We start from the raw sequence: 10,445 nt of genomic DNA on the forward strand, positions 1-10,445 counted from the left end.
TCAACAAGCCAATCAAATGCACCATTAACATGACCGTAGACCCTCTAAGGCGAATATTGCACCATGTGTTTTGTGAGTGTCGGACCAGATACAGTTGAATGTTTTTGGGACCGTAGGCATCCCTTCGCAGAGGCAATTTCATAGTCCATGAAGTTCTACTGAGACGTGATTGTTGCTGGTTGAAAACTTAACCCAATACCCCGCCGAGATGATTTGAAATATAGTCAGCTATGGCAATTTTTGTCAGTCTCAGATGAGACTTAATACTTTGTGCAAATGTAAAACCCTGAATTCAACAGTAGATTGATTGAAGTTGTCATTCAAATATCCACAAAAGATGATGAACTTTCTTGAGTTGTCTGCCTGTGATTTACCAACTTTTTCAGCAGGATAGAATTCATGATCAAATACGCCTGTCCATTGTCATCTTTGCTTACCAAAGTATTGTCATTTAGTATTTTTTCCCAAGGTGTGTTACTTCTTCATCCAGCCAGGATTGCCATTACTTGGAGAAGGCGTGGTTTGCAGTCAACAAGCCAATCAAATGCACCATTAACATGACCGTAGACCCTCTAAGGCGAATATTGCACCATGTGTTTTGTGAGTGTCGGACCAGATACAGTTGAATGTTTTTGGGACCGTAGGCATCCCTTCGCAGAGGCAATTTCGTAGTCCGTGAAGTTCTACTGAGACGTGATTGTTGCTGGTTGAAAACTTAACCCAATACCCCGCCGAGATGACTTGAAATAGTCAGCTATGGCAATTTTTGTCGGTCTCAGATGAGACCTAATACTTTGTGCAAATGTAAAACCCTGAATTCAACAGTAGATTGATTGAAGTTGTCATTCAAATATCCACAAGAGATGAACTTTTTTAAGTTGACTGCCTATGATTTACCAACTTTTTCAGCAGGATAGAATTCATGATCAAATACGCCCGTCCATTGTCAACTTTCCTTAACAAAGTATTGTCATTTAGTATTTTTTCCCAACGATGTGTTACTTCTTCATCCAGCCAGGATTGCCATTACTTGGAGAAGGCGTGGCTTGCAGTCAACAAGCCAATCAAATGCACCATTAACATGACCGTAGACCCTCTAAGGCGAATATTGCACCATGTGTTTTGTGAGTGTCGGACCAGATACAGTTGAATGTTTTTGGGACCGTAGGCATCCCTTCGCAGAGGCAATTTCATAGTCCATGAAGTTCTACTGAGACGTGATTGTTGCTGGTTGAAAACTTAACCCAATACCCCGCCGAGATGACTTGAAATATAGTCAGCTATGGCAATTTTTGTCGGTCTCAGATGAGACTTAATACTTTGTGCAAATGTAAAACCCTGAATTCAACAGTAGATTGATTGAAGTTGTCATTCAAATATCCACAAAAGATGAGCTTTTTCAAGTTGACTGCCTATGATTTACCAACTTTTATAGCAGGATAGAATTCATGATCAAATACGCCTGTCCATTGTCATCTTTGCTTCCCAAAGTAGTGTCATTTAGTATTTTTTCCCAACGATGTGTTACTTCTTCATCCAGCCAGTACTGCCATTACTTGGAGAAGGCGTGGTTTGCAGTCAACAAGCCAATCAAATGCACCATTAACATGACCGTAGACCCTCTAAGGCGAATATTGCACCATGTGTTTTGTGAGTGTCGGACCAGATACAGTTGAATGTTTTTGGGACCGTAGGCATCCCTTCGCAGAGGCAATTTCATAGTCCATGAAGTTCTACTGAGACGTGATTGTTGCTGGTTGAAAACTTAACCCAATACCCCGCCGAGATGACTTGAAATATAGTCAGCTATGGCAATTTTTGTCGGTCTCAGATGAGTCTTAATACTTTTTGCAAATGTAAAACCCTGAATTCAACAGTAGATTGATTGAAGTTGTCATTCAAATATCCACAAAAGATGAACTTTCTTGAGTTGTCTGCCTATGATTTACCAACTTTTTCAGCAGGATAGAATTCATGATCAAATACGCCTGTCCATTGTCATCTTTGCTTACCAAAGTATTGTCATTTAGTATTTTTTCCCAACGATGTGTTACTTCTTCATCCAGCCAGTACTGCCATTACTTGGAGAAGGCGTGGTTTGCAGTCAACAAGCCAATCAAATGCACCATTAACATGACCGTAGACCCTCTAAGGCGAATATTGCACCATGTGTTTTGTGAGTGTCGGACCAGATACAGTTGAATGTTTTTGGGACCGTAGGCATCCCTTCGCAGAGGCAATTTCATAGTCCATGAAGTTCTACTGAGACGTGATTGTTGCTGGTTGAAAACTTAACCCAATACCCCGCCGAGATGACTTGAAATATAGTCAGCTATGGCAATTTTTGTCAGTCTCAGATGAGACTTAATACTTTGTGCAAATGTAAAACCCTGAATTCAACAGTAGATTGATTGAAGTTGTCATTCAAATATCCACAAAAGATGAACTTTCTTGAGTTGTCTGCCTATGATTTACCAACTTTTTCAGCAGGATAGAATTCATGATCAAATACGCCTGTCCATTGTCATCTTTGCTTACCAAAGTAGTGTCATTTAGTATTTTTTCCCAACGATGTGTTACTTCTTCATCCAGCCAGTACTGCCATTACTTGGAGAAGGCGTGGCTTGCAGTCAACAAGCCAATCAAATGCACCATTAACATGACCGTAGACCCTCTAAGGCGAATATTGCACCATGTGTTTTGTGAGTGTCGGACCAGATACAGTTGAATGTTTTTGGGACCGTAGGCATCCCTTCGCAGAGGCAATTTCATAGTCCATGAAGTTCTACTGAGACGTGATTGTTGCTGGTTGAAAACTTAACCCAATACCCCGCCGAGATGATTTGAAATATAGTCAGCTATGGCAATTTTTGTCAGTCTCAGATGAGACTTAATACTTTGTGCAAATGTAAAACCCTGAATTCAACAGTAGATTGATTGAAGTTGTCATTCAAATATCCACAAAAGATGATGAACTTTCTTGAGTTGTCTGCCTGTGATTTACCAACTTTTTCAGCAGGATAGAATTCATGATCAAATACGCCTGTCCATTGTCATCTTTGCTTACCAAAGTATTGTCATTTAGTATTTTTTCCCAAGGTGTGTTACTTCTTCATCCAGCCAGGATTGCCATTACTTGGAGAAGGCGTGGTTTGCAGTCAACAAGCCAATCAAATGCACCATTAACATGACCGTAGACCCTCTAAGGCGAATATTGCACCATGTGTTTTGTGAGTGTCGGACCAGATACAGTTGAATGTTTTTGGGACCGTAGGCATCCCTTCGCAGAGGCAATTTCATAGTCCATGAAGTTCTACTGAGACGTGATTGTTGCTGGTTGAAAACTTAACCCAATACCCCGCCGAGATGACTTGAAATATAGTCAGCTATGGCAATTTTTGTCGGTCTCAGATGAGACTTAATACTTTGTGCAAATGTAAAACCCTGAATTCAACAGTAGATTGATTGAAGTTGTCATTCAAATATCCACAAAAGATGAGCTTTTTCAAGTTGACTGCCTATGATTTACCAACTTTTATAGCAGGATAGAATTCATGATCAAATACGCCTATCCATTGTCATCTTTGCTTCCCAAAGTAGTGTCATTTACTATTTTTTCCCAAGGTGTGTTACTTCTTCATCCAGCCAGGATTGCCATTACTTGGAGAAGGCGTGGTTTGCAGTCAACAAGCCAATCAAATGCACCATTAACATGACCGTAGACCCTCTAAGGCGAATATTGCACCATGTGTTTTGTGAGTGTCGGACCAGATACAGTTGAATGTTTTTGGGACCGTAGGCATCCCTTCGCAGAGGCAATTTCATAGTCCATGAAGTTCTACTGAGACGTGATTGTTGCTGGTTGAAAACTTAACCCAATACCCCGCCGAGATGACTTGAAATATAGTCAGCTATGGCAATTTTTGTCGGTCTCAGATGAGACTTAATACTTTGTGCAAATGTAAAACCCTGAATTCAACAGTAGATTGATTGAAGTTGTCATTCAAATATCCACAAAAGATGAACTTTCTTGAGTTGTCTGCCTATGATTTACCAACTTTTTCAGCAGGATAGAATTCATGATCAAATACGCCTGTCCATTGTCATCTTTGCTTACCAAAGTATTGTCATTTAGTATTTTTTCCCAAGGTGTGTTACTTCTTCATCCAGCCAGGATTGCCATTACTTGGAGAAGGCGTGGTTTGCAGTCAACAAGCCAATCAAATGCACCATTAACATGACCGTAGACCCTCTAAGGCGAATATTGCACCATGTGTTTTGTGAGTGTCGGACCAGATACAGTTGAATGTTTTTGGGACCGTAGGCATCCCTTCGCAGAGGCAATTTCATAGTCCATGAAGTTCTACTGAGACGTGATTGTTGCTGGTTGAAAACTTAACCCAATACCCCCCCGAGATGACTTGAAATATAGTCAGCTATGGCAATTTTTGTCTGTCTCAGATGAGACTTAATACTTTGTGCAAATGTGAAACCCTGAATTCAACAGTAGATTGATTGAAGTTGTCATTCAAATATCCACAAAAGATGAGCTTTTTCAAGTTGACTGCCTATGATTTACCAACTTTTATAGCAGGATAGAATTCATGATCAAATACGCCTATCCATTGTCATCTTTGCTTCCCAAAGTAGTGTCATTTACTATTTTTTCCCAACGATGTGTTACTTCTTCATCCAGCCAGTACTGCCATTACTTGTAGAAGGCGTGGTTTGCAGTCAACAAGCCAATCAAATGCACCATTAACATGACCGTAGACCCTCTAAGGCGAATATTGCACCATGTGTTTTGTGAGTGTCGGACCAGATACAGTTGAATGTTTTTGGGACCGTAGGCATCCCTTCGCAGAGGCAATTTCATAGTCCATGAAGTTCTACTGAGACGTGATTGTTGCTGGTTGAAAACTTAACCCAATACCCCGCCGAGATGACTTGAAATATAGTCAGCTATGGCAATTTTTGTCGGTCTCAGATGAGACTTAATACTTTGTGCAAATGTAAAACCCTGAATTCAACAGTAGATTGATTGAAGTTGTCATTCAAATATCCACAAAATATGAGCTTTTTCAAGTTGACTGCCTATGATTTACCAACTTTTATAGCAGGATAGAATTCATGATCAAATACGCCTATCCATTGTCATCTTTGCTTCCCAAAATAGTGTCATTTACTGTTTTTTCCCAACGATGTGTTACTTCTTCATCCAGCCAGTACTGCCATTACTTGGAGAAGGCGTGGTTTGCAGTCAACAAGCCAATCAAATGCACCATTAACATGACCGTAGACCCTCTAAGGCGAATATTGCACCATGTGTTTTGTGAGTGTCGGACCAGATACAGTTGAATGTTTTTGGGACCGTAGGCATCCCTTCGCAGAGGCAATTTCATAGTCCATGAAGTTCTACTGAGACGTGATTGTTGCTGGTTGAAAACTTAACCCAATACCCCGCCGAGATGATTTGAAATATAGTCAGCTATGGCAATTTTTGTCAGTCTCAGATGAGACTTAATACTTTGTGCAAATGTAAAACCCTGAATTCAACAGTAGATTGATTGAAGTTGTCATTCAAATATCCACAAAAGATGATGAACTTTCTTGAGTTGTCTGCCTGTGATTTACCAACTTTTTCAGCAGGATAGAATTCATGATCAAATACGCCTGTCCATTGTCATCTTTGCTTACCAAAGTATTGTCATTTAGTATTTTTTCCCAAGGTGTGTTACTTCTTCATCCAGCCAGGATTGCCATTACTTGGAGAAGGCGTGGTTTGCAGTCAACAAGCCAATCAAATGCACCATTAACATGACCGTAGACCCTCTAAGGCGAATATTGCACCATGTGTTTTGTGAGTGTCGGACCAGATACAGTTGAATGTTTTTGGGACCGTAGGCATCCCTTCGCAGAGGCAATTTCATAGTCCATGAAGTTCTACTGAGACGTGATTGTTGCTGGTTGAAAACTTAACCCAATACCCCGCCGAGATGACTTGAAATATAGTCAGCTATGGCAATTTTTGTCGGTCTCAGATGAGACTTAATACTTTGTGCAAATGTAAAACCCTGAATTCAACAGTAGATTGATTGAAGTTGTCATTCAAATATCCACAAAAGATGAACTTTCTTGAGTTGTCTGACTATGATTTACCAACTTTTTCAGCAGGATAGAATTCATGATCAAATACGCCTGTCCATTGTCATCTTTGCTTACCAAAGTATTGTCATTTAGTATTTTTTCCCAACAATGTGTTACTTCTTCATCCAGCCAGGATTGCCATTACTTGGAGAAGGCGTGGTTTGCAGTCAACAAGCCAATCAAATGCACCATTAACATGACCGTAGACCCTCTAAGGCGAATATTGCACCATGTGTTTTGTGAGTGTCGGACCAGATACAGTTGAATGTTTTTGGGACCGTAGGCATCCCTTCGCAGAGGCAATTTCATAGTCCGTGAAGTTCTACTGAAACGTGATTGTTGCTGGTTGAAAACTTAGCCCAATACCCTGCCGAGATGACTTGAAATATAGTCAGCTATGGCAGTTTTTGTCAGTCTCAGATGAGACTTAATACTTTGTGCAAATGTAAAACCCTGAATTCAACAGTAGATTGATTGAAGTTGTCGTTCAAATATCCACAAAAGACGAACTTTCTTGAGTTGTCTGCCTATGATTTACCAACTTTTTCAGCAGGATAGAATTCATGATCAAATACGCCTGTCCATTGTCATCTTTGCTTCCCAAAGTAGTGTCATTTACTATTTTTTCCCAACAATGTGTTACTTCTTCATCCAGCCAGTACTGCCATTACTTGGAGAAGGCGTGGTTTGCAGTCAACAAGCCAATCAAATGCACCATTAACATGACCGTAGACCCTCTAAGGCGAATATTGCACCATGTGTTTTGTGAGTGTCGGACCAGATACAGTTGAATGTTTTTGGGACCGTAGGCATCCCTTCGCAGAGGCAATTTCATAGTCCATGAAGTTCTACTGAGACGTGATTGTTGCTGGTTGAAAACTTAACCCAATACCCCGCCGAGATGACTTGAAATATAGTCAGCTATGGCGATTTTTGTCGGTCTCAGATGAGACTTAATACTTTGTGCAAATGTAAAACCCTGAATTCAACAGTAGATTGATTGAAGTTGTCATTCAAATATCCACAAAAGATGAACTTTCTTGAGTTGTCTGCCTATGATTTACCAACTTTTTCAGCAGGATAGAATTCATGATCAAATACGCCTGTCCATTGTCATCTTTGCTTACCAAAGTAGTGTCATTTAGTATTTTTTCCCAACGATGTGTTACTTCTTCATCCAGCCAGTACTGCCATTACTTGGAGAAGGCGTGGCTTGCTGTCAACAAGCCAATCAAATGCACCATTAACATGACCGTAGACCCTCTAAGGCGAATATTGCACCATGTGTTTTGTGAGTGTCGGACCAGATACAGTTGAATGTTTTTGGGACCGTAGGCATCCCTTCGCAGAGGCAATTTCATAGTCCATGAAGTTCTACTGAGACGTGATTGTTGCTGGTTGAAAACTTAACCCAATACCCCGCCGAGATGACTTGAAATATAGTCAGCTATGGCGATTTTTGTCGGTCTCAGATGAGACTTAATACTTTGTGCAAATGTAAAATCCTGAATTCAACAGTAGATTGATTGATGTTGTCATTCAGATATCCACTAAATAGACCAACTTTCTTGAGTTGTCTGCCTGTGATGTACCAACTTTTTCATCAGGATAGAATTCATGATCAAATACGCCTGTCCATTGTCATCTTTGCTTCCCAAAGTAGTGTCATTTAGTATTTTTTCCCAACGATGTGTTACTTCTTCATCCAGCCAGTACTGCCATTACTTGGAGAAGGCGTGGTTTGCAGTCAACAAGCCAATCAAATGCACCATTAACATGACCGTAGACCCTCTAAGGCGAATATTGCACCATGTGTTTTGTGAGTGTCGGACCAGATACAGTTGAATGTTTTTGGGACCGTAGGCATCCCTTCGCAGAGGCAATTTCATAGTCCATGAAGTTCTACTGAGACGTGATTGTTGCTGGTTGAAAACTTAACCCAACTTTGTGCAAATGTAAAGTTCAACAGTAGATTGAAGTTGTCCTTTAAATATCCACTAATGAGATGAACTTTGCTTACAAAAGTACTCTCATTAAGTTGGATATCATAAGACTGTGTTATTCAAACAGAAGAGTTTCCCCGACGTTATCGCGGCTGGGCGGATTACCGTCATCAGTGTAATTCAGATAGATCCAAAACTGCCCCCTCCCTCAACCCCTGCATACACAAATATGCACACGCACTTGCATACATAATACTGAAATATTTAAAGAAGTATTAATTAATGAACTAACTTATTATTATTCACTGGGGCGGTTTGCAGCCGAGTGTGAAGCAGCGAGGATGAGAGTTAGTACCTCCAAATCTGAGGCCATGGTACTCTGTCGGTCGTGACCGAAAAGTCAAGGTCGCGGCTACAAGCGGCCGAAATGAGTTTCTTACGTAGGGTGGCCGGGCTCAGCCTTAGAGATAGGGTAAGGAGCTCGGAGTTGAGCTGCTATTCCTTTGCGTTGAAAGGAGTCAGCTGAGGTGGTTCGGGTTAATTAGGATGCCTCCCGGGCGCCTCCCACTGGAGGTTTTCTGGGCACGCCCAACTGGGAGGAGACCCCAGGGAAGACCCAGAACAAGCTGGAAGGATTATATCTCCCAGCTGGCCTGGGAACGCCTCGGGATCCCCCAGTATGAGCTGGAAAATGTTGCGAGGGAGAGGGAAGTCTGGGTCAGTCTGCTTGGCCTGCTGCCACCGCAACTCGACCCCGGATAAGCAGAGGAAAATGGATGGATGGATGATTATTTTTCATAAATTCATAATTACTTCTATTTCTTTTCTTACAATAGGATGTCATTGTTAGTGTTTTTTTAAATGTATTTTTTTTTATTTTTCTTATGTGTAACTGTGTGTGTGTGTATATATATATATATATATATATATATATACACACACAATTTATAGGGTTGTGTACATATACTGTATTTGTACTGTATACTGTATACCTAACCTCAATCGACACTCACCCATCAAAATGAAAAGAAATCTCATGAAAAAGTCATAATATAGAATGTTAAAATCTTGAAAAAAGCCATAGTATAGTACATCGAAAAAAAATCATAAAAAAGTTCATAGTATGCCCAAAAAAAGTAAATGATTCAAAATGAATTACCCATACTATAGCATATCAAAAGAAATCACAGTAATATTTGCCAAAAAGTAATTGAAAAGTCATAATTTTAATTCTCAAAATCATTCTAAGACATGAAATAGCCCTAGTATAGTATGGCGAAAAAAGGACAGTATGTAGAAGAAGTAATTGAAAAGTCATGATATAGTACATTGAATACAAATAATACAAATTGATAGTATATAACATTTAAAAAGGCATTTAATTGTGATAGTATGTCCAAAAAGTTCTAAAATAGTCATTTACGTGTATGTGGAAAAAAAGTATGGTGAGTTAAAAAAAGAAAAGAAAGTCACGAAATAGCCAAAGAATAATATGTCGACAAAGGTGATAAAAAGTAATCGTATTGTATGTAAAAAAAAAGTCATACAAAAATCTTAGTATGACCAGAAAAAGTCAAAAAATAGCCATATTATATAATATGTCACAAATGTCATACAAAAGCCAAAGTAATAAATGACGAAAAAGTAACTGAAAAGTCATAATATAAATGATCAAAATCTTGAACAACTAGCCGTGGTACAGAATGTTAAAAAGGCATGAAACAGCCCTAGTATAGTATGTTGAAAACAGTCATAGGACGGTATTCTACATCAAAAAAGGAAGTAAGAGTCATAATAGAGTATGTCAAAAAAGGTAAAGAAAAGTCATAAAGTATGTTCAAAAAGGTATTAAAAAGTCATATAATAGTCATGGTATAGTATGTGAAAAAAAGTCATAAAAAGCCATAGTAGTACATGTCGAAACGTTATTAAAGTCACAGTAATGAATGTTAAAAAAGCAATAAAAAAAGTCATAAAAAGGGCATGGTATAGTATAGTATATATAGAATATCTTTAACATTTTCAAGGCATACTACACTATGATTTTTACGGCATACTATACTCTGACCTTTTAGCTTAATTTCAACACGCGTAAAACTGTTTTATGAATGCACAAATCTCAATTACAAAAAATATTAATATTTTACATACAGATTTTTAACTTCAACTTCACAGATCTAATCATGTTTGCCTTCGAAAAGCTCACTAAAATAAGATTTTTATTTGTCACAGTCTTTTGTATTTATTTACAGATTGTTACATGCGTGCACACAGATGGCCTGATACGGAAAGATGCTTGCATACCTTGACTGGAACACATAATGACCAAACTAGTATCCTAAACATGTAAATAAA

The 10,445-nt window shown here is 39.1% G+C and overlaps 16 non-coding genes across 16 annotated transcripts; all 16 read left to right on the forward strand.

Moving 5' to 3' along the window:
• The first annotated feature begins 118 nt into the window (after nt 1–118).
• Nucleotides 119–259, forward strand: LOC137873278 (U4 spliceosomal RNA). Its single transcript, XR_011103131.1, has one exon. It is a non-coding gene; the product is annotated as a U4 spliceosomal RNA (small nuclear RNA).
• Nucleotides 260–646: 387 nt separating this feature from the next.
• LOC137873240 (U4 spliceosomal RNA) lies at nt 647–785 on the forward strand. The gene has a single exon (XR_011103096.1). It is a non-coding gene; the product is annotated as a U4 spliceosomal RNA (small nuclear RNA).
• A 385-nt stretch (nt 786–1,170) lies between these two features.
• Nucleotides 1,171–1,311, forward strand: LOC137873266 (U4 spliceosomal RNA). Its single transcript, XR_011103120.1, has one exon. It is a non-coding gene; the product is annotated as a U4 spliceosomal RNA (small nuclear RNA).
• A 385-nt stretch (nt 1,312–1,696) lies between these two features.
• Nucleotides 1,697–1,837, forward strand: LOC137873290 (U4 spliceosomal RNA). Its single transcript, XR_011103143.1, has one exon. It is a non-coding gene; the product is annotated as a U4 spliceosomal RNA (small nuclear RNA).
• Nucleotides 1,838–2,222: 385 nt separating this feature from the next.
• Nucleotides 2,223–2,363, forward strand: LOC137873247 (U4 spliceosomal RNA). Its single transcript, XR_011103102.1, has one exon. It is a non-coding gene; the product is annotated as a U4 spliceosomal RNA (small nuclear RNA).
• Nucleotides 2,364–2,748: 385 nt separating this feature from the next.
• Nucleotides 2,749–2,889, forward strand: LOC137873279 (U4 spliceosomal RNA). Its single transcript, XR_011103132.1, has one exon. It is a non-coding gene; the product is annotated as a U4 spliceosomal RNA (small nuclear RNA).
• Nucleotides 2,890–3,276: 387 nt separating this feature from the next.
• Nucleotides 3,277–3,417, forward strand: LOC137873267 (U4 spliceosomal RNA). Its single transcript, XR_011103121.1, has one exon. It is a non-coding gene; the product is annotated as a U4 spliceosomal RNA (small nuclear RNA).
• A 384-nt stretch (nt 3,418–3,801) lies between these two features.
• LOC137873269 (U4 spliceosomal RNA) lies at nt 3,802–3,942 on the forward strand. Its single transcript, XR_011103123.1, has one exon. It is a non-coding gene; the product is annotated as a U4 spliceosomal RNA (small nuclear RNA).
• A 384-nt stretch (nt 3,943–4,326) lies between these two features.
• Nucleotides 4,327–4,467, forward strand: LOC137873301 (U4 spliceosomal RNA). Its single transcript, XR_011103153.1, has one exon. It is a non-coding gene; the product is annotated as a U4 spliceosomal RNA (small nuclear RNA).
• Nucleotides 4,468–4,852: 385 nt separating this feature from the next.
• On the forward strand, nt 4,853–4,993 carry LOC137873270 (U4 spliceosomal RNA). The gene has a single exon (XR_011103124.1). It is a non-coding gene; the product is annotated as a U4 spliceosomal RNA (small nuclear RNA).
• Nucleotides 4,994–5,378: 385 nt separating this feature from the next.
• Nucleotides 5,379–5,519, forward strand: LOC137873281 (U4 spliceosomal RNA). Its single transcript, XR_011103134.1, has one exon. It is a non-coding gene; the product is annotated as a U4 spliceosomal RNA (small nuclear RNA).
• A 387-nt stretch (nt 5,520–5,906) lies between these two features.
• Nucleotides 5,907–6,047, forward strand: LOC137873271 (U4 spliceosomal RNA). The gene has a single exon (XR_011103125.1). It is a non-coding gene; the product is annotated as a U4 spliceosomal RNA (small nuclear RNA).
• A 385-nt stretch (nt 6,048–6,432) lies between these two features.
• On the forward strand, nt 6,433–6,573 carry LOC137873305 (U4 spliceosomal RNA). Its single transcript, XR_011103157.1, has one exon. It is a non-coding gene; the product is annotated as a U4 spliceosomal RNA (small nuclear RNA).
• A 385-nt stretch (nt 6,574–6,958) lies between these two features.
• LOC137873295 (U4 spliceosomal RNA) lies at nt 6,959–7,099 on the forward strand. Its single transcript, XR_011103148.1, has one exon. It is a non-coding gene; the product is annotated as a U4 spliceosomal RNA (small nuclear RNA).
• Nucleotides 7,100–7,484: 385 nt separating this feature from the next.
• Nucleotides 7,485–7,625, forward strand: LOC137873296 (U4 spliceosomal RNA). The gene has a single exon (XR_011103149.1). It is a non-coding gene; the product is annotated as a U4 spliceosomal RNA (small nuclear RNA).
• A 387-nt stretch (nt 7,626–8,012) lies between these two features.
• On the forward strand, nt 8,013–8,152 carry LOC137873307 (U4 spliceosomal RNA). Its single transcript, XR_011103159.1, has one exon. It is a non-coding gene; the product is annotated as a U4 spliceosomal RNA (small nuclear RNA).
• The last annotated feature ends 2,293 nt before the right edge of the window (nt 8,153–10,445 follow it).

The sequence above is a fragment of the Cebidichthys violaceus genome, unplaced genomic scaffold, assembly GCF_023349555.1.
Source record: "Cebidichthys violaceus isolate CVI_PGR_0920_01 unplaced genomic scaffold, fCebVio1.0.p SCAF_16, whole genome shotgun sequence".
Classification (NCBI taxonomy): domain Eukaryota; kingdom Metazoa; phylum Chordata; class Actinopteri; order Perciformes; family Stichaeidae; genus Cebidichthys; species Cebidichthys violaceus.